Source organism: Vipera berus, assembly GCF_964194415.1.
Source record: "Vipera berus genome assembly, chromosome: 3".
Classification (NCBI taxonomy): domain Eukaryota; kingdom Metazoa; phylum Chordata; class Lepidosauria; order Squamata; family Viperidae; genus Vipera; species Vipera berus.
In genome coordinates, this window is record NC_138204.1 from 210,573,430 (window position 1) to 210,594,806 (window position 21,377).

The following is a 21,377-nucleotide window of genomic DNA, read 5'->3' on the forward strand; positions in this document are numbered from 1 at the left end:
GCAATCTTTCTTTCTTTGTATTTTTATGTAAAATCTCCAAATAATCCCAGTTTTTAACTGGAATGTTAAGTCACCCTTTTTAAACTGTGGGAAGTCAGCCCCCTCCCCCAGAGAAGGAAATATTAAAAAGGCAGAATATTATATTTCATCAAAGGATATAAAAAAGACAGAAAAGAATGCCCAGTTTTTCTTAATAGCCCCAAGTATCCCTCCCCCAAGCATACACTAGGTCTGTAGAAATGCAGATGTGATAATCTTGTCAGAAAGATTGGAGCCAGGAAGCTTGGATTAGAAAGACAAAGATCCCTAGAATCAACAGTCCTTCCCACCAAAGATCCAACAGTCATCAGCCACAGCCACAGGGAAGCAGGATATGACCTTTGGGACATAATCGGATTAACTCATCACCATCAGAATACCAGAAAGGCACACTCAGACTCAGGTCAAAGTTCACGCCACAGGAACAACTCCAAACAAAAGCTCAAGAAGGTATAAAAACCCACCACTCTCTACGAGACAGGGTCAGCTTTCCCAGAGCTACTGTTGTGACCCTGGCCCCGGAGGGTCCTTTATCTTTGCATGCTGACTCGGAGGATGATATGGAGGAGGAAGCTGACACAAGCAACATGCTGGAGGGGCCGACTCCCCTGGTGAGTCAGCAAGAACTGACTGTGGCTGACGTGCCTATGGACCCCACCCAAACAGAGGAAGAAACAGAACAGCAAGCAGAGGCTGGCAGCAGCGAGGAGGAGTCCCTATTGGATGCAAGAGAAAGACATAGGATACGTCAACAGCAGCAGCAACTATTGCAACGCCCCAAGAGGCGTGGCCGGGAGATGTAGGGCCACACCCTACAGAGTATAAAAGGGGTGTGGCTGCACAGGAGAGTTGTGGTGTACAATTTGTTGGCATTTTGAGATTTGTAATGTGTCTGCCTGCGTCTAGGCTTGGGAGCTGCTGGCCAACTGCCAAAGACTTTGGAGCATTGCCTGGTAAATTACAGAGGTGTTGTGTGATAAACACTGGGAGAGTTGGCTGTGAGGGGACCAGCTTCTGTGTGTTCAGCCTGTGTTTGTCTTCTGCTGGGCTTTTGAGCCTCTTTAAGGCTACTCATTGGGAGGGGACAGAACAGCTACGTTTCTGTCTGGCTTTCCTCTTCAATAAATTACAACCTTCTTTATAAAGCAGTCTCCATTTTAATTATTCCCAGCTTGGACTAGACTCTGATGAAGATTTTTATTTCAAGAGAACCAAGAAAAACTTCTGCTAGGCAATCTTAGGAGGCAGTAACACCAGCCAATTCTGCCTGATCCTGAAACAAACCAGAGCCATTTCAGTTTAGTACTTAGAAAGGAAACATCCAGGAAATATCAAGATTATCAGCAAGAAAAAGAAGCTGAATTTAGATAACCAAAAGAATGTGATGATTATCCACTTCTGAACTGTTGCTAAGAAAGCCACACACAAATCCCATTCAGGAGTCTAGCTTGACTTGGGAACTTCACTTACTGCTAGCAACAGCTGGAGTTAAAATATTTGTTCATTCTCCAAGTGGACTTGTTTTTAGTAATTCACACTAGTCTGTGGAGTCCTTGCTGCTCTCTGAGGTGGGTTGTTTTCTTGCAGGCATTTCAGTAAATGTATGCCCCAATTAAGGAACTTGAGCAGCACTGATGATATTATCTAGTTGGGTCATACAACCTCTGCAAGGAAGCAACCAAACTCACAGAGCATCAAGGATTGCACAGTTCAACCTTGAGCTTAACCCTAACCCCATCACCATCACTGATGTTACCCGGTTGTGTCATGAAACATCTGCAGGAAAACAATCAAGCTCAGAGAGTACCAAGGACTCCACAATTCAACCCTGAACTACAAACATTCTCTTCTAATGGTATTGGTATTTTACAGTATTGGTCAGACTAGTTTCCTTAGCAAGAAATTTCTCATGGATTTTCCCAAGAGCTCTGTCATAATAATAATAATAATAATAATAATAATAATAATAATAATAATAATAATGATGATGATGATGATGATGATGATGATGATGATGATGATGATGATGATGATGATGAAGATGATGGAAGAGATCTTGGAGGTCATCTAGTTCAACCCCCTGCTCAGGCAGGAAACCCTATGCCATTTCAGACAAGTGGCTGTCCAGTGTCTTCCAGTCTCTTCTTAAAAAAACTTCCAGTGTTGGAGCATTCACTGCTTCTGGAGGCAGGTTGTTCCACTGATTAATTGTTCTAACTGTCAGGAAATTTTTCCTTAGTTCTGCGTTGCTTCTTTCTTTGGTTAGTTTCCATCCGTTGCTTCTTGTCCTGCCTTCAGGCACTTTGGAGAATAGCTTGACTCCCTCTTCTTTGTGGCAACCCATAAACAACTTATACCTAACCAACAGCCCTGATCTATTAGTAGCTCCTGTTTTAAACTATGGTGTCACCTGGATCTTTATTTTCCCACCTAGAAACATTTATAGATGGTAGATGGTGGTGAGAAAGACTGATGGATATATATATTTCTGAGGTTTTCGCGGGTGTTTGTATGTGGATCTTTGGTCATTCGGGTTTTTTCCCACGTAGTGGAACAAACAGCCACTACCACATGCTTCTCCCAGAAGAAGGAAGCTGAAGCCTGAGGATGACAGATGGGATTTCGTTGAAACGTTGCTCTTACACCTTCAATTCTACGTGGGGAAAAACCCGAATGACCCGAATGACCAAAGATCCATATATATATATATATATATATATATATATATATATATATATATATATATATATATATATATATATATATACACATTCAAGCAAATATGAAGTCAAACCATTTTGCTACAAATGGACTCTTCTGTCTGTCTGTCTGTCTGTCTGTCTGTCTGTCTGTCTGTCTCTCTCTCTCTCATATGTAGTGACTATTCCTGGTAAATAGGACAGTTGGAAGATGTGAGCTAGAGATGGTAAATTGCTGTAATCTTGTTGCTGAGTAACAAAACAGTTTTGACAGCATAGGGTCTGTCTTCAACTCTGACACCAGCTTGGCATGTTTGTGTACAGTTCCTTTCAACACCTCTCAGTGATGAAAATAGGCATATAGAAGGATTCTTCATAATCTGGACATTGCAAAGTTGAGCTAAGAGAGACTCTGCGGAATTGAATCTTGGCTGGCATTATCCACGGGGGAAGGCTGCAGAACTCTTTAAAGGAAGAACAGAAACCTGTCCAAGTTCTTCTGAGCCAGCTGCATGTCAGCCTTTTGGATTTTTATTAGGATGCTGAAGGAATGTCCCGGCCTGGATTTTGTAGCACCAGGTTTTCAGAAAGTTTAAAACAACTGAAGCTTTCAGTCAAACCTCCAGGATCTTTGAAGCTTTTAAAACTTGAGAACTTGATGCCTAAGGTGTTCCTGCTTTTTCTCTCCTTCTGTGCCAGGTATTGTTGCAGAGAATACGTGAAGAAATGGACAGATAAAGCACACAGCTTATGCTAAATATGTGTCTGCTTTCATCAGGACCTCGGCTGACCCCCATTCTGTAGTAATTAACTGAATTAATGGCTTCGCTGAGTCAAACGTTTGAAGCAACAAAGGGTTGGAACGTGGCCCAACAGAAGGCTTTTTTTTTTTTACAAAGACGAGGCTTTGCATTTTCAGTCAGTTCTTCTGCTTTGATGTCCATGTGATGGAAATGGTGGGTTATTTCCATTATTTCCATTCTGCTAAAGCAAAGTGTTAACTGAGCCTTAGAAGGCATAAAGCAAAATGAGCTTGAAGACAAAGAGGAGCAGAAAAAGAAAAAGAAATCAGTATATATAAAAAATAAGAAAAGAGACACGGGTGATGTTGTTGACAACTATTATGAAAATTAAAAAATAGTCTCTCTTAGGCATCTACTGAGGGTCTTGGTGGGCATCTGATGACACATCTCTCATGATATCTTCATGCCAATGGCATAACTTATATTTGGTCAGATGTCCTGATATAAGCCTAGGAATTGCATCATGCCTTCAGGTTGACAGCATTGTGACTTCCTACAGATGCCTCTACTCCTGCCTAAAATATAATTATCTGAAGAAATAAACCAATGATGCAGGATGCAACCTCAGTAACAAGAGCTCCGTCAAGCACTGCCTATAACTCAACTGCTCCACATATGCTCTGAGGGTCACATGTGTGGGAGATGAAAATATAGTCCCCTCCTCATATAACAAGATGAGGCTGGAGCAAACCTGAGACAGGCCCCACAGTAGTGATTTAAAACAAAGCTTTGACTTGAACTTTATACTATTTCACCATACGGATGCATTATTTGTAATCTGCTGAGCTTTGTGCAATATGAAAGTGCAAAGCAGATAGTTGTATGTATGTTTGGAACGTATTGTAACCATGGGAAAAGAGGAACTGAAAGTAGCTGATGGATGAGGGTTCCAATGTACACGGGTATATGTGGAAAGTTACGTTCAAAAGAAGGTCAGCAGGAGGTCAGTAAAATGTCAGCAAATGTCAGCCGACCATATGACTACAGTCTTAGAATGAGAAAGGGTATAAAGGTTTGGGACTGGACCTGATTGATTTGCCTTTGGTCTATAGCTGTCCTATTGGAGTTTGCTATACCATATGGTCCTCACTCCAATGGGTTTATTTATTTATTTATTTATTTATTTATTTATTTATTTATTTATTTATTTATTTTATTATATTTATATACCGCCCCTCTCCAAGGACTCGGGGCGGTGTACAGGGCAATTAAAACGCTAACAACACGCAAGGTATAAAAATTAAAATAAGATTAAATCAAAAGCCCTAAGTAATAAATACAATCTAAAATTTATTTATTTTTTTAAATTTAAACACTAAAATCCAATCCCTCAGTCCAGGCCGGCCTGTTCAAACAACCAAGTCTTCAGGTTGCGGCGAAACGAGCGAAGGTCGGGAGCCATCCGGAGCTCAACCGGAAGCTGATTCCAGAGGGCAGGCGCGCCCACAGAGAATGCTCTCCCCCTGGGGGCCGCCAGTCGACATTCCCTGACCGACGGCACCCTGAGGAGGCCCTCTCTGTGGGAGCACACAGGACGATGGGAGGTTAACGCCGGCAAAAGGTGCTCCCGTAAATAACCCGGACCCATGCCGGGTTGTTAATGTAAGTGATGTTATGTTATTATGCTATGCTCCAAATTATTAGAAAAAATAAACCTCTGAATCTTAAAGTAAGAATTATTGTTTTGTGTTGCTGTCTCTTGTCTTTTCCACTGGGTTTTTCCCACAACACATGGTTGATCCCAGCAGCTGTTACATGATCCTATAAAAGGATAGGGTGCTCAAAACCACTCAAGAGCTCTGTTAATCCCTTTGTTTTAAATGATGAATGGATTCATAGAAAGTTCTTATCTGGTTGCTAAATAAACCAATGTGGGAAATTTAAACATGGGGATGCAAGTAGAGTTTTTAGTCCCAGACAGATGTTTGATATGCGATTCTTCTTGGTTCGCATGGATGGTTCAAAGATCTTGGTCAGCAGAGCAAAACAGGGCTAAAAATAGAACCAAAGTTATTTTAGATATGGACACAATCGAGACAGTGAGAATGATGAATCAAAGGAATGACTCGCCTCTTGCAGTAGATTTGTAGATGTTCCATCACTGGAGGTTTTCAAGAAAAGATTGGACAATTATTTGTCCCGGATGGTACAAGGACTGCTGCCTTGGGAAGGGGACTGGAGTAGAAAACCTTCCAGCCCTGTGATTCTAAAATTTTATGAGTGTGGATGTAGGGAATGATTGAGGCATCTTAATTGCTTATAAATTCATAGTTCCAGGAGGCAATCACAAAAGAATAGGAGAGAAGTTCTGGAATCATTTGAGTAGATTTCTTTTATAGTGTGGGGAATTTTAAATCAGGAGAGGTCTGTTGCAGCTATCAGAAACGGGGTAACATTGATTTAAACAATTTGTTGTTGTTAGTTGCGAAGTCGTGTCCGACCCATAGCGACCCTATGGACAATGTTCCTCCAGGCCTTCCTGTCCTCTACCATCTTCTGGAGTCCCTTTAAGCTCACGCCTACTGCTTCAGTGACTCCATCCAGCCACCTCATTCTCTGTCGTCCCCTTCTTCTCTTGCCCTCAATCTTTCCCAGCATTAGGCTCTTCTCCAGTGAGTCCTTCCTTCTCATTAGGTGGCCAAAGTATTTGAGTTTTAGCTTCAGGATCTGGCCTTCTAAAGAGCAGTCAGGGTTGATCTCCTCTAGGACTGACCGGTTTGATTGCCTTGCAGTCCAAGGAACTCGCAGGAGTCTTCTCCAGCACCAGAGTTCAAAGGCTTCAATTCTTTGGCGCTCAGCCTTTCTTATGGTCCAGCTTTCACTGCCATACAATATTGGCATATAATTTCGAGGCTTCAGTGTTCTAGCCTGATTCACCTCATCAACTAGAAAGGGAAATTAAACCCGCACCAAATGCACAGTTTTTCCAGAGACGTTGTATTTCTTTCTTCATTTAATAATGACATGCAAATATCTACAGGCGCAATTAATTTTGACATGGTGTTTCTTATTATTCCGAGAGGTTGCTACTTTTTTTAAGGAGATGCACATAAATTATATTCTGTTATGCAAACTGTTACTTGAACAGAACAGGACTTCCAATTAATCAGGTGATATCTCCCATAGAAAACCTCTAGTTATAATTTCCACATGCACACTGGTACGATCTGGCGTTGACCATTTCATGCGTCCTAGGATCGACAAGGCATGAAACATGGCACTACCACTAAATCAAACATTTCAATTCTCTCGCCCGAGAGTCCAAGCAGACAGCGTGCATGTTGCAAGTGCTGGCATCTCCTTAAACCTTGTTAAATGAATCACTGTAGTTACTCAGTTAGTAACATGATTGTAAAGTGAATCTGGCTTCCCAGATTTGAGCAGCTCTCAGAGAGAAGAGGAGATCAATTTATTCTCCAAAGCACCTGAGGGGAGAACAAGAACTAATGGATGGAAACTTAACAAGGAGAGATCCAATCTAGAACTAAGAACAAATTTTCTGACAGTGAGAACGATTAAACAATGGCAAGAGCTTGCCTTCAGAAGTTGTGGGTGCTCCATCAGCGGAGGTTTTTAAGAAGAGACTGGACAGCCATTGGTCTGAAATGGTATAGGGCAGGTATAGGCAACCTTGGCTCTTTTATGACTCGTGGACTTTAACTCCCAGAATTCCTGAGCCAGCCATGCTGAGGGGAAAGGGAGAGGTTTCCAAGCTGAGCCATGCTGGCTCAGGAATTCTGGGAGTTGAAGTCCACGAGTCATAAAAGAGCCAAGGTTGCCTACCCCTGGTATAGGGTCTTCTGATCCAAGGTCCTTCCAACTCTTGTTATTCTGCAACTCTAGAACAGTATCAGATTTGCACAATTGGTCTACTTGTCACCTCCAGATACCACGGACTACCCATTCCATAATTTACAGCTCAAGCTGTAATTTGCAATTATTGGAATCACAACTTGATTTAACTAGCAAATAATTTGCTGAGGGAAGCTTGTTTATATGCTGCTGACAGATCTATGGCTAGATTTCCAACTGACCTGGCATTGCTTGTGCATCCCAACTGTCTGATTCAGCAAGAAAAAGAAATTCAAGTCAAAATCTGGCTTGCACTCTGCTGACACTGAAGGGGGGGGGGAATAACACTGAATTATCCAAATTGTGTTGGATGCTTGCCACTTTTATCTAATAAAAGAGCCATCTCTACCTTGACGTTTAGTAGTGCTATTTATTTATTTATTTAGATTTATATACCGCCCTTTCCCGAAGGACTCAGGGCGGTTTACAGGATATTTAAAAGAAAATCAATACAAAAGTTAAAACAAATTAAAAAAGATTAAATGAAACCCTGAGAGAAAATAAAAACCCAGTTAAAATTAAGAATAAAAAAAAATTCTCAGCCTGGGCCAGAGAGCTCGAAGAGCCAGGTCTTCAGGTCCCGGCGGAATGAACGGAGGTCAGGGGCAGTCCTAAGCTCCACGGGCAGCTGATTCCAAAGGGCAGGCGCACCCACTGAAAAGGCCCTACCCCTGGGTGTTACCCGCCGGCAATCTTTAACTGGCAGCACCCTGAGAAGACCCTCCCTGTGGGAGCACACTGGACGAAGGGAGCTTGATGCTGGCAGCAGGTGTTCCCTCAGATATCCCGGACCCAAGCCATTTAGGGCTTTATAGGTCATCACCAGCACCTTAACATCTTTGTCCCTTCAAATGTGTAGTTTTATGCTTTGGTCCATACAGAGAAGTGGTAGTAACTTATTTACTTATTGATTAACCCCCCATCCCACCAAAAAAACCCAATAAGGTGAGAGACAGATTTAAGAAGGCATCAATGCATCATTCTTCCTCCTCTTTTATGATACTTTTCTCCTTCTAACTAACCTCAAAAGATCTCTGGCAAATGAATGACCTAACAATAGGGGTAGAATTGTCCCTTGGATCTGAATCAAATGAGAAATGGGCAAATCAGTCAAAATCCGATTCATGTCTACAGTCTACAGCAGGGGTGTCAAACTCAATTTCATTGAGGGCCACATCAGCATTGTGGTTGCCCTCAGGGGGCCGGGTGGGTATGGCCTGGGTGGGCGAGGCCTACTGGGTGGGCGTGGCTAGAGTGTGTATGGCCTACTGGGTGGGCATGGCCAGCTCTACATGGTTCGCATCAAGGGTGCCTATGGGGGCCTGGGCAGGAGTGGGACAGATCTGAGGGTCTCTGGTAGAAGGAGGGTCTCTGGGCCAGGGCCAAGGCAGTGGGGGCCATGCCCTCACTGTTTCCAGGATGGCTTCGTGGGCCTCATGAAACCATTTCGCGGGCCGGATCTGGCCCCGGGCCTTGTGTTTGACATGACTGGTCTAGAGTCTAATTCAGTTGTGTGTGGAAGGTAATGGATCAGCTTTCAAAAGAAGTCAACAACAACAACAACAACAACAACCCCACAAAAATAACATTAAGAGTCTGGATGAGGAAGATTAGTACAAATACTTGGGTATCCTTCAAGCTGACAACATCAAGCACACTGAAGTCAAGAAAAAGATTAGAGGTGAATACATCAAGAGAGTGAAGATCTTAAAAGTCCAAACTCAATGGAGGAAATACCATGAAGGCAATCAACACCTGGGCAATTCCAGTCATTAGATACACAGCTGGAATAGTGGACTGGACTCAAGCAGAACTAAAAGCAATGGATAGGAAGACCAGAAAAAATAATGACAATGAATCATGCCCTTCATCCATGCAGTGACATTGACTGACTCTATCTACCAAGGCAAATAGGTGGACGTGGAATGCTGCAAGTACATAAGATGATTGAAGAAGAAAAAATTACTTTGGAAGAATATCTGAAGGACAATGATGAAAATGCACTTAAATTAGTATATCAGGAAGGCTTACTGACTACTGGAGAGACCAAACTGGCCTACAAGAAAGACCAAATGAAGACCAGAAAAGAGGCATTGGAAGACAAAGCACTACGTGGCCAGTACATTAAAAAAATAGCTGGAAAAGCAGATAATAACAAGACCTGGCAATGGCTAAGAGCAGGAAAGTTGAAGAAAGAGACCAAGGGACTAACTCTGGCTGCACAAGACCAAGCCTTAAGGACAAATGCATACAAAGTCAAAATTGAGAAGACAGCAACAGACAGTAAGTGCCGCCTATGCAAAGAAGCTGAAGAAACAGTGGACCACCTGGTAAGCTGCTGCAAGAAGATTGCACAGAATGACTACAAGCAGCGGTATGACAAAGTAACAACAATAGTGCATTGGAAGACCTGCAAGAAATATCATTTGCCTGTAAGCAAGAACTGGTGGGATCATAAAATAGAGAAAGTCATAGAAAATGATAAAGTTAAACTGCTCTGGGACTTAAGAATTCAAACAGACAAGCACTTGCAACATAACACCCCGGACTTAACAACTGTCAATAAGAAAGACAAAAAAGTCTGGATAGTGGACCTGGCAGTGCCTGGAGACAGCAAAATAGACGAGAAAGAACTGGAGAAGATAACAAATACAAAGACCTACAAATAGAAATAGAAAGACTGTGGCAAAGGCAAGCAAGGGTAGTACCAATAGTAATAGACACCTTGGGTGCAATCCCAAAACAACTGGAGCACCACTTGAACACCATTGGCATTGACAAATTCACCATTAGTCAATTGCAAAAGGCAGCCTTACCAGAAATTGCTTCCATCCTGCGACGATATCTGTAATACCATCAAACATCCACATCTGCCTATCCCAGGTCCTTGGTAAGGACTCGATAGGTAGACAAAAATGCCAAATTGAGTCTGAACATCTGGCTGACTGTGCAATGATCAATAATAAAGTTGGAAGGGACCTTAGAGGTCATCTAGTCCAACCCCCTGCTCAGGCAGGAAACACTATACCATTTCAGACAAATGGCTGTCCAGTCTGTTCTTAAAAACTTCCAGTGTTGGAGCATTCACCGCTTCTGGAGGCACATTGTTCCACTGCTTAATTGTTCTAACTCTCAGGAAATTTCTCCTTAGTTCCAAGTTGCTTCTTTCTTTGGTTAGTTTCCATCCGTTGCTTCTCATCCTGGCTTCAGTTGCTTTGGAGAATAGCTTGAATCCCTCTTGCACACATTAACTAGTACATAAATAGAGAGCAAATGTCACTCTTTTCTGGCACTGATGGATGTTATCCAGTTTGGTAATGAAACAAACAAGCTCAAAGAGGACCCAGGACACCAAAGAAATGTTGAAAGAAAGTGAGATCAAGCGTGATATTTATGCCCACATGATGAGGTACCCACATCTCTTTAGTTCATCTGGATGCTGTCAATCAAGACTTAAAATGATAGATTGTTCAGTCCAACACAGAAGATCAGGGGTCTTCAAACTTGGCCCTTTTATGACGTGTGGACTTCAACTCCCAGAATTCCTCAGCCAAGCACGCCTGGTTGAGGAATTCTGGGAGTTGAAGTCCACACATCATAAAAGGGCCAGGTTTGAAGACCCCTGCATAAGATCCTTTCTCTTAAGAGTCATATAAATGTCAAGGACCATCCCAGAACCAAATGTCATTGGTGAAGCTAGAAGAAAACTTAAACTTCATTCTAACAGAATTAAACACAGAATGTATTCAAAGTCAATAGATGATCGTGTTAAGGAAGCCCATCAGATTAGAATTTGTGAATGTTAGAGAAATTGTTACTGTCCTAAGGAACGTTCAAGAGCCTTACATCAAAGAAGTAACTTGTTTAAAAGAAAATGGCAACTGTCACACATTTAATGTAATTTACATAATTTATCTATGAGGACTGCCTTCTGATACACCCGATATATGTACTGTAATCCAGGGTTGAACTGTTGCATTCTTGACATTCTCTGGGCTTGGTTGCTTTCCTGCAGGTGTTCCATCACCCGAATGAAATGTACTGGTTATTTATATATAGTAGCTGGCCCTGCCAATCCAATTTTTTATTGCATTCACTTTAGTCAGGCAGCTGGGTTGTCGGTGAATGTGTTGAAGGGGAGGTTAAACATGTCAATCTGAGAGGCTTGAATTTGAATTCCTGCATGAGTTAAGTCAACAAAAGTGCATATAGTCAAGGCTATGGTCTTCCCAGTTGCAATGTATGGCAGTGAAAGTTGGACCATAAAAAAGGCTGAGCGTCAAAGAATCGAGGCCTTTGAACTATGGTACTGGAGAAGACTCCTGTGAGTCCCTTGTACTGCAAGGCGATCAAACCGGTCAGTCCTAGAGGAGATCAACCCTGACTGCTCTTTAGAAGGCCAGATCCTGAAGCTAAAACTCAAATACTTTGGCCACCTAATGAGAAGGAAGGACTCACTGGAGAAGAGCCTAATGCTGGGAAAGGTGGAGGGCGAGAAAAGAAGGGGACGACAGAGAATGAGGTGGCTGGATGGAGTCACTGAAGCAGTAGGCGTAAATTTAAAGGGACTCCAGAAGATGGCAGAGGACAGGAAGGCCTGGAAGAACGTTGTCCATGGGGTCACAATGGGTCGGACACGACTTCGCAGCTAACAACAACAACATGAGTTAAGTGTCAACATCCAGCACGAGAATCCACATAAAACTCAAGGTGTATTCCGTTTTCGAAAATCTTTCTGTTTATTGAATACACGGCATTGTAATGTCATGGCAAAACTAACTCTGAGGTTCCCAGACAGTAGTTCATAGAATTAAACAATCATTTATCCGGCCAAACCCCTACCCACTCAGGTAGTCCATGTGAACAATTTCAATTTGTAACGGGAACCGTCTGCTTCCTCTCCACACCTGCTGCAGTGTCCTTGGGAAGGTTTCAGGCTCTATCAGTCTTTAGCGGAATCATAGAGGTTTAGTTTCTCCATCTAGCCCATTTTAAGCCACACAAATACACACACTTAACTCTAATGGCAGGTTGAAATGAAGGGGCAGCTACGGCCTGTAGCTGCCAAAGTTTCATTCTTGACATTAGCAGACTAGATGGCATCACAGGACTTTTTCAGCTCTGGAATACTCTGCATATGTTTTCTGGTACAAAGCTAACTATAATTACCCAGATACTTATCATGGAAAGATTATTTGTATGTGTGTGTGTGTGTGTGTGTGTGTGTGTGTGTGTGTTTCTCAGTTTTTCTCCTAGATGGACATTTGGTTTCAATATTGGGACATCTGCAAGGGGTGAACAATGTAAAAAAAAAACTCAGGACAGCAAATGTGATCATCTAATTCAAGCATCTCCCATTTTTAGATGTGCTGTACATAAAAAGGGTGTGTGTCCTTTCACTATGCAGTCATGGCCAACATTTGACATGCCATCCCTCCCAGAGACCCTCAGTTGCCCTAACTGATTTTCTTACCTTGAGAAACTTTCTCCTAGCATGATTCTCATGCTATAATTTCCATTTCCATTTCCATTTAAGGGATATTAGTTTATAGGGTCATGTTTACTTCTCCTTCATATTAAAAATACCATTGGCTAAAATAACTGCCAGATTCCAAGGCCAAAATTCAAAGCTTCCCAAGATCACTTGTGGTTCTGAGACCTTCAGTTTGTGAACTTCTGGCTTAGGACCAGGTGTGGACCATAATACCCCAGGCATGGCTTATTTGTTTATTTATTAAATTCATATGCCACCCTGCTCACAGTCCTGCGACTTTGGACAACTTACAAGATCATGATTTTGTATACATAAGAATTATTTTATTGGTTGTACATCCTCCCTCCAACATCAAACTTGAGTGGATGCTTGAATTATAGTAATGGGGATGAGAAGTGACTTTATTCTCTTCCAACTTCCTCTCACTTGGCATAGGTATTAATTTTCATATTTCTAACCTCAACATGCTTGGAGGTTAAGGGCGTTTTGGGGAAGTTGAGGTCTTCTACATTCTAAACTTTAAGCCTAAGTAACAAAACACAATTCACCGGGCACATTTGACCAAAGAAATAGCAATAGCGATTCAACTTATATACTACTTATAACCATCTTAACATGATGGGTTGGTTCTTATATTGGACCAATGAGATCAAGAATGAGAACTAGAAATTCAGGTAAATGAGGGCAGATATGATATTGTTGCCATTACGGAAACATGGTGGGACGAAACCCACAAAGGGAACACACAGCTAGAGGGATTTAAATTATTTAAAAGAAACAGACTAAACAAAAGAGGAGGTGGAGTTGCTCTATATATAAGAAATAACTTTATCTCTACAGAAATAGAGCACAACAATGATGAAAACTGTAAACTTGAATGCATTTGGGTCAATATAAAAGGTGAAAAAAAATGACATTGCCATAGGTGTATACTATAGGCCGCCCAACCAAGCAGAGGAAATAGATGAACTTTTTGCTAGTCATGTAACTAAGGTATGTAGGAAGCACATCACAATAGTAATGGGGGACTTTAATTACCCTGATATCAACTGGGAGACAAACTCTGCACCAAGTGGAAGATCAAACAGATTCCTGTCAAACCTAGCAGACAACTTTCTCTCCCAAAAAGTAGAGAAGGGAACTAGGGGATTAGCCATATTGGATTTAATTCTCACTAACAGAGATGAAATGATAGAAGGTGTCGAAGCCACAGGAACCTTGGGGGGAAGTGATCATGCAATATTGGAATTCAACATTCTGGAAGCACAAGCAATAGAACACAGCCAAACTAGAGTCTTGGACTTTAAAAGAGCTAATTTCAATAAACCTAGAGAGACCTTGGGAAGAATTCTATGGATGAGAATCCTAAAGGGGAAAACAACTCAAGAAGCTTGGGAAATTTTGAAAAGTGAGATAATAAAGGCCCAGTCTAGCACAATACCAACAAAGAAGAAAAATAACAGCTTTCAAAAGAAACTAGCATGGCTGCATAAAGAACTCTCTGATAAACTGAAAGATAAAAAGGACAAGTATAAGAAGTGGAAAGAGGGGCACATAACTAAGGCAGAATATCAGCAAACAGCCCATGCCTGAAAAGATGAAGTGAGAGAAGCTAAGGCTCAAAATGAACTAAGGCTTGCGACCAAAGTCAAAAATAACAAAAAAAGCTTCTTTCAACATATAAGAAACAAGAAAAAAGTTAAGGAAATGATTGGTCCATTAGTGGGGGAAAGTGTCAAGAAGGTGACAAGCAACAGGGAGAAAGCAGAACTATTTAACTCACTTTTTGCATCTGTCTTTACACAAAGGGAAAAAACAGTCCAACCTACCAAAACCAGTGCCATAAAAAACAGAATAGAAACGCAAGTTAAGATAGGCAAGAAAATGGTAAGTGAGCACTTGTCCAGCCTAGATGAGTTCAAATCAACAGGACCAGATGGATTACATCCCAAAGTTCTCAAGGAACTGGCAGATGTGCTCTCAGAACCACTGAACTATATTTTTCAAAGATCCTGGAGCACTGGGGAACTACCAGAGGACTGGAAGAGTGCTGATGTAGTTCCCATATTCAAAAAAGGGAAAAAAATAGATCCAGGAAACTACAGACCTATCAGCCTGACCTCAATACCTGGGAAGATTCTGGAAAAGATAATCAAACAACAAATCAGCGAAAACCTTGATGCAAACAAAGTCATCACTAAAAGCCAACATGGGTTTGTCAAAAACAGATCATGCCAGACAAATCTTATTGCGTTCTTTGACCAAGTGACAAAATTAGTGGACCAGAGGAATGCTGTAGATATAATTTACTTGGACTTCAGTAAGGCATTTGATAAAGTAGATCACAACCTACTACTTGATAAGATAGAAAAATGTGGGTTAGACAGCATCACCACCAGATGGACTTGTAGCTGGCTGACAGGTCATATTCAGTGTGTGGTCCTCAATGGAACTGCATCTAGATGGAAGGAAGTGTGTAATGGGGTGCCCCATTACAAGCTATTCTCCAAAGCACCTGAAAGCAGGACAAGAAGCAACGGATGGAAACTAACCAAGGAGAGAAGCAACCTGGAACTAAGGAGAAACTTCCTTACAGTTAAAACAATTAACCAGTGGAACAACCTGCGTCCAGAAGTGGTGAATGCTCCAACACTGGAAGCTTTTAAGAAGAGACTGGACAGCCATTTGCCTGAAATGGTATAGGGTTTCCAGCCTGAGCAGGGGGTTGGACTAGATGACCTCCAAGGTCCCTTCCAACTTACATGATGATGATGATGATGATGATGATGATGATGATGATGATGATGATGATGATGATGATCAGGGTTATCCTCAGCAATGGAAACTCACTGGGCCATCAAAAATTTTCAGTCCCATCAAACTTACAGGGCTGTTGCTGTGTTCTGCAAGTAAACTACTTCAGCTCCTGAACTGAAGACCAAAAAACCTCCCCCTAACATTTTATAACAGCAAATCCTAATTAATAATTCTTACAGAGATTTCACACAGAAGGAAAGTACAGGGGCTTAGGGAATAAGATGCAGAAAACCCAAATCTAGGTTTTTCAATGTCAGAGCATCTGAGGAACAATTTATCTAGAGAGTTGTTGAACTTCCCTTTAGTGCTGGGGTGTCAAACTGCCAGCCAGCCCATGGCACGGATGTGTCATGGCGAAACCGCGTCAGCAATGGAAAAAAAAAACCAGTTGTGATACATCGCGTCACGTCACTTGATGTTGCAAGTTTGACATCCCTGCTTTAATGGATGTTTTCAAACTGAGGTCAGCTGTCCAGTAGGAAACCTTAATGGAGCCAGGCATTGGATGTGTAATTCTATGTGGCCCTTTCCCCATACAATTATTCCAATTACTATAATTTGTAGAGGGTGATGGTTATTTTATCTGATACTTCAATTAAATCTGCCTGATCCTAGTTGGGGGTAAACCCAATTCTGCTGATTATGTGAAGGCTTGTATAAATCTGCTATTTGAAGTAAACAAATTAAATCCCATGTTGGCACTTCAATGCCCTGTGACTGATTGGATTGTTAAATGAAGCAAATGCCACTTTTTCTTAACCATGACAGCTTAATATCTCGTATGAAGAATGAAGCAGTGGAGAATTGGTATCATGTAACATTACTCTCTGTCTCACTGGGCTATTCTCAGGATTGGCAATGGATAGTACAAGCTCAAAGGACCTTTGGTCTTTCCTGGAAATGTTCAGTGATTTTTGCTTTTTCCAAGCTACACCTAGCTGTACATGAATGAAGGCCAAAATGGCATAGCAGGGAAGATGTTAGAGCAGGGGTCTCCAAACATGGAGGCTGAGGAATTCTGGGAGTTGAAGTCCACAAGTCTTAACGTTGCCAAGTTTGGAGACTGCTGTGTTATAGAGCAGGGGTGTCAAATTGCCGGCTTGCGGGCTGGACGCATCATCCCAAAACCACGCCCACCCCATTGCTGGCAATGGAGAAAAAGCTCCGATATGTTGTGCGACGTCATGTGATGTCATGAGTTTGACATGTCTGTTATAGAGCATGGATTCATAGCCATTAAAGCAAGAACTAAACATTTTTGCCCTGATCAACAGCCGGCTGGAGAAAATAGGGGTTGTTTTGAATGTCAACAACTACTAGATATTTTAGCTCATTGGGGAAATATCTTGGGCTGTTAGTTCTCCAGGTGGGAAGCTTTTAAATCACTGAATCAAAGAGCTGCAACAGTCTTAGAAGTCAGTCCAAATCCCTGCTGAATCCAAGATCTGTGACATATCTAACCAAGGATCTTCCATTCTCTGTTTGAAGACACCCAGTGAAAGAAATTCACCTGGGCAGTTTATTCTTCTGTCTGGCAGCTTGTAAGATTGGAAAGTTGTTCCTAACATCTACGCCAGGGGTCTTCAAACCTGGCCCTTTTATGACTTGCAGACTTCAACTCCCAGAATTCCTCAGCCAGCGTGCCTGGCTGAGGAATTCTGGGAGCTGAAGTCCGCAAGTCATAAAAGGGCTGAGTTTGAAGACCCCTGATCTAGGCTGAGCTTCCTTGTAAAATTTAACCCATTCCTTTTGTCTGACACCATCAGAGAGTTGAAGACTGCTATGGCATCTCTCCTCAGCTATCTTTTCTGTGCACTAAACGTATCCAGTTCCTTTCACCATTCCTGATAGAGCTTGTTTTTAAGATTATTCACTTCTTGGCCATCCGCCTCTGAACACGCTCCAATTTGTCACTGTCTGTTTTGAATCCTTGGTGTCCAAAACTAGACCCAGTATTTGAAGTGGATATACTTAGTGTGGGAGAACTAAGTGTACCCAGCAGAGTACAGGAATTGTTTCCTCATTCTATCTGAATGCATTACTCAGATGGAGTCTCACTGGAAACCTTTAGCATCTTCCAAAGTCATCAACCACCGTTGTGCTGAAATAACAATAATGAGCATGAGCTTTTTATTACCTGAAGGACACCTGGGTGATGCCAGAAGATACCATAAATCACTAATGGAGATCCTATATTAAGCCAACTCAAATGGCCAGGAGGAACAGTGGATAAAGCTATGCATTTACAAATTACAGTTCATCCTTGGGTTAAGCTTCCTGAGTTCCCGGTGATCAATCAAGAATATGACGCAAGTCACCGACAAAACAGAAGCCATTCTGCTATCCTGAAGCCGGGCTGAGGAACTGGGCCAGCAAACTAATTGAATCAAAGGGAGAGTATACAAATGGAGCACGGAAGGAGAATCAATTTTAATGTAATCCCATTTACTAATCAAAATGGGAATGAGGGATTCTGCTGGCAGGCAGACGTCGGCACACACTTGTTGTGGCTTTTTGATAAAAAGGGCCTTGCTTTAATTAAAAAGATGTTGAGACTTTAAGAAAGAGTGCAGAGTAGAGCAACAAAGATGATCAGGGGACTGGAGGCTAAAACAGCCCAAGGTTCAGTTGCTGGAATTGGGTATGTCCAGTTTAATGAAGAGAAGGCCGAGGGGGGACATGATAGCAGAGTTCCAATATCTCAGGGGCTGCCCCAAAGAAGAGGGGGTCAAGCTATTCTCCAAAGCACCTGAAAGCAGGATGAGAAGCAACGGATGGAAACTAAGCAAAGAGAGAACCAACCTAGAACTAAAGAGAAATTTCCTGACAGTGAGAACAATTGATCAGTGGAACAACCTGCCTCCAGAAGCGGTGAATGCTCCAACACTGGAACTTTTTAAGAAGAGACTGGACAACCATTTGTCTGACATGGTATAGGGTTTCCTGCCTGACCAGGGGGTGGGACTAGAAGACCTCCAAGGTCCCTACCAACTGTGTTATTCTATTATTCTATTCTAATGAAAAGGAACAGCATCCAATATTAGGTCAAATGTGAACTTAAGATGATCATATTGTCCAAAGGGAATCTATTAGAAGCTATAGGGTCCCTCAATGTATTAGTTGGGCTGCGACTTTATTGATCAGGCTGAATTCAATTTTCAGTGCGATATTAGACTTCATACTGAAGAGACAGAAGAGAGAAAAAGAATGTGTGTGTGTGTGTGTGTGTGTGTGTGTGTGTGTGTGTGAGAGAGAGAGAGAGAGAGAGAGAGAGAGAGAGAGAGAGAGAGAGAGAGAGAGAGAGAGAGAGAAATCTTTGTGTCATCAGAGAGAGTTCATACTAAAAAAGAGCTAATGTCATCAGTAAGAAGAGTGTAATACAGGTAGTCCTTGACTTACGACCACAATTGAGCCCAAAATTTCTGTTGCTAAGTGAGACATTTGTTAAGTGAATTTTGCTCCATTTTACAACTTTTCTTGGGACAGCTTTTAAGTGAATCACTGCAGGTGATAAATTAGTGACACTGGTGGTTAAGTGAATCTGGTCATCGACTTGTACTAGATGATGATAATGATGATGATGATAATGATAATAATAATAATAATAATAACAACAACAATAATAAAAATGTTGGAAGGGACCTTGGAGGTCATCTAATCCAAACCCCTGCTCAGGCAGGAAACCCTATACCATTTCAGACAAAAGGCTGTCCAGTCTGTTCTTAAAAACTTCCAGTGTTGGAGCATTCACAGCTTCTGGAGGCAGGTTGTTCCACTGGTTAGTTGTTCTCACTGTCAGGAAGTTTCTCCTTAGTTCTAGGTTGCTTCTCTCTTTGGTTAGTTTCCATCCGTTGCTTCTTGTCCTTGCCTGTCAGAAGAGGATCACATGATCCTGGGACACTATGCCACCATCATAACTATGAATCAGTTGCCAAGTGTCCGAATTTTGAACATGTGACTGTGTGGATGCTGTAACAGTGGTAAGTGTGAAAAATGGTGGCAGGTCACTTTTTTCCAGTGTGGTTGTAACTTTGTAAATTGACGACTCCCTATTTTGAAGTGGAAATGCACAGATATCCTTGGTGCTTCTGGGTAGGCACATCAACCGGGGAAGAATTAAGAAGCCAATCATATCCAATTTTGCAGCCCACCCAATCACAGACAAGCCTGGATGGACACTTTCCGCTACCCAGGAATGTCGGATTGCTTCAAGATCATATCCCTGATGATGTTACAGTGAGATTATTGCTGATAAAGAAAAACAAAACAAAACAATCCCTGCCCCCACATCCTCGGAGATGCCCTACATCATTCTAATCTTAAGCTACATGCAGTATATTTTTTATCGTTTCAATAAAGTTGCTTTGACTCTACTGTATCTTGACTTGTGGCTGTTCTACGAGCCGGGTTTTCTGGATTCCAGACCTTGAATTACCCTAGGAAGTAATGCTCTCAGTGCAGGAATTTTAAGAAGTGAGGTTCAGAGGTTGGCAAGAATGCCAGCAATGAATCAGATTCAAAGGGATAGAATCATGACCACGTGAAGTATTAATACCACTTTACAATGCCTTGGTAAGGCCACACTTGGAATATGGCATCCAGTTCTGGTCACCACAATGTAAAAAAAGATGTTGAGACTCTAGAAAGAGTACAGAGAAGAGCAACAAAGATGATTAGGGGACTGGAGGCTAAAACATACAAGGAAGAGTTGCTTGGAATTGGGTATGTCTAGTTTAATGAAAAGAAGGACGAGCGGGGGACATGCATTACAGATTTGTTACTCAGTTACTTGGTCATGTTTCTTGATTACTGCTGATTTATTTACTTTTTTTTACAACATGCTGCCCTTGAGTTATAATCTTCATTATCATCAGAGTACTTACATCCCACTCTTATTTTCCAAAAGATGATTCAATCAGGAATTGCTCCCTGATTGAGCTAGGCTATAAATACTTCAGGTCAGGCTAAAGTTCTTTCTGAAATCTCAAGATGCTGACCATACTGCTGATTGTTGTTTTTTTTTCCCCCTGTCTACTTTACTTCTCCATTTCATCTCATTGGGTATGTGTAGTTTAATGAAGAGAAGGACGAGGGGTGACATGATACCAGCGCTGCAATATCTCAGGGGCTGTCACAAAGAAGAGGGAGTCAAGCTATTCTCCAAAGCACCTGAGAGCAGGACAAGAAGCAACGGATGGAAACTAGTCAAGGAGAGAAGCAACCTAGAACTAAGGAGAAACTTCCTGTCAGTTAGAACAATTAACCAGTGGAACAACCTGCCTCCAGAAGCTGCGAATGCTCCAACACTGGACGTTTTTAAGAAGAGACTGGACAGCCATTTGTCTGAAATAGTATAGGGTTTCCTGCTTGAGCAGGGGATTGGACTAGATGACCTTTAAGGTCCCTTCCAACAACAACTTCTTCTTCTTCCTCCTCCTCCTCCTCCTCATCCTCCTCCTCATTATTATTATTATTATTATTATTATTATTATTATTATTATTATTATTATTATTATTATTATTATTATTATTATTATTATTATTATTATTATTAAACAAACTTGTGGGCCCACAACTCGCTGAGGCCAAATTGCTGTAGCCAATTCATCACATCCAGCTGTGCAACTTTAGTGCCTTCTAAGTTAGGCGTCCCCAACCCCTGGTCCATGGACT